Source organism: Parus major, chromosome 26, assembly GCF_001522545.3.
Source record: "Parus major isolate Abel chromosome 26, Parus_major1.1, whole genome shotgun sequence".
NCBI classification, from domain to species: domain Eukaryota; kingdom Metazoa; phylum Chordata; class Aves; order Passeriformes; family Paridae; genus Parus; species Parus major.
In genome coordinates, this window is record NC_031795.1 from 4,206,702 (window position 1) to 4,209,067 (window position 2,366).

Below are 2,366 nucleotides of genomic sequence, written 5' to 3' on the forward strand. Positions count from 1 at the left end.
TCCCGTCCCTGGGCGCTCCCTCATTAGAGCCGCCTTTAATTGCATTTTCCCTTTATTTCCCTCCCTTTCCCGCGACTTTGGTTTGGTTTTTGGGGGGATTTGTGTATTTTTTCCTGAACACCCCCGGGTTTCACATCCCAGCGATTTTCCTGCCCCAAACACATCCCCGGGCTCTGGCACCGCTCCCCGCACCCATCCCAGGGATAATTCCTCATTTCCCTCTCCCCTTTTCTGATTCAATCGCAGCTCGGGCCTTTCTCAGCTCATTCCCCATCAGACAAAGAGAAAAGCAGGGGGGAAATAACCGAGCACCAGAAATGGATCCTTTAAAACCTTCCCTGAATTTTGCTGGTGGTATTTTCACAGAGTTCACAAAGCTTTTTGGTGCTGTCTTTGAACTTTGTGGCTGTGGAATGATCCCAATATCATAAAGTCACCCCAGGACCAGTTAATTTTCTGGTGATTTTTTTTAGTTAATTGCTTTAAAAACACAACATTTATTTGGTGCATTTGCAATTGAAAATGGCAAATCTAAACTGCTACAAAAATCCTTCACCAAAACAGATTTAAAATATTGTAAATGCCGTGATCAGTCCATCACTGGCCAAACTGGGAACCCCTGGAGAAGCCAATCTCTGGAATTTGGCTTCCCATTGGCAAAGCTCCGCTCTTGGTGTTTGTGCTGGATGCTTTACAGGCCTGTGCTCCTGCAGAAGTGGATAAAATGTAATGAAAAGCCATTTAAATGCAATTAAAGAACTCATTTCCTACCTGGCTCTATAAAAACAACAAAGGAACAGCTCAGGGGAAGGGCCTTTAGCAGAGAGCACGGTGGGCACAGGGTTTCAGAGCACCCCAAAACGCTCAGAATTAAATAGGATTTAAATCTGCAGCCGCTGTGAGACCACAGAACGTCCAGGGCTGAGCTCAGGAGCGCTGCCAGGGGCACTCCCTGCCTGCTCCAGCCCCACGGCAGCACCAGGGAGCCGATTCCCCTCCATTCCTCCGTAACAACCAGCCCAAAGCCAGGAAAATCCAGGCAGATGAGGGCAAGGATGAGATTTTCAGAGTCAGCTCCTGCTCATTAACACTCAGGGAGCTCTAAACCTCTCCCAGAGTGTCAGTTCTGCTCTCTCTGGTGACAGATTCTGCTGCTCCACTCGTCTCCAAGCCGAAATCCAAGACAAAACACCAATAAAATCCTACAAGGAGCCTCTCACAGCCTCCCAGCAGTGCACACTTCGCTGGGACTTATTAACCAGCTCCCAGCTTGTCCCCTGAATAATCGCTTTGCACTTCAAAGCCTCTGCCAGCAGACACAGCTAAACGATGGTGTTCAACTCAATCAAGCATAAAATTAATTAGTTTGGGGGCAGGACAGTGGATATTGGTTGTCAAAAGTTGGGATATTAACACGGGATGGGGTTGCTCGGGGCTCTGGGGACCTTTAACTTCCCCAGCAAATCCTCCTGCTCTGATATTCTGGTTTTTGAAGTGGGGTGGGTGGGGAGAGAAGTGGTGGCTCCCTGCAGGGAACGTTCAGGAATGTCAGAATTATCCCTGGAGGAGCAGAAAGCTGTCCTGGCTCCCAGCAAAGGCAGAGGGATTGCTCCCACACTCGGATAAATGCACATTTGCAAAATTAGACACGGATTAGGTCATATATCAACAGATGCTGCAGAAATACCCCAGCGTTAGAAAATTCCAGAATGGTTTGGGTTGGAAGGGACCTTAAAGCCCATCCAGTTCCACCCCTGCCAAGGGCAGGAACAGCTTCCACTATCCCAGACTGTCCAGCCTGGCCTTGGCCACTTCCAGGGATGGGGCAGCCACAGCTTCCCTGGGCAAGCTGATAATAATTCCTTTTAATTCCCCCCAAAGAGCTGCTCTGCACCTCCAGCTGTGGCTGAAACATCTGGCAAAGGCATCTGGAGGCCAAGGTTCCCAAGAGGTGATCACAGGAGCCCCAGGCCTTGCTCCCCTTGGATCAGCAGGAGGGAAAACAGCATCTGCCTCATCCCCCAGCGCAGGTCACTCCAGGGAACGGCCTCTTGTCCCCAGCATCTCTGATTTCCTCCAGGGATAATCCTGTCCCAATTAGCTCCTGAGGATTTAAGAATTAATTTAATTATTTTGAAATCTCCCCGGAGCTGGGGGGCGCCGGGGCCGCTTGGCTGAGCTCTGAGGGCTTTAGCAGCGATTTTCACATCTCGTCTTAATCCAACACCGAGCTGTAAATGTGCCCCTGGCCGGGGCAGGGCTGGCTCTCACCCCGCTGTGACAGCAGCGAGCTCCGGGCTGGGGTTTGATGGCCCGGATGGATGGGAATGGTCTGTGAGGAACGGCAGCAGCTCCAGGTGATGTCC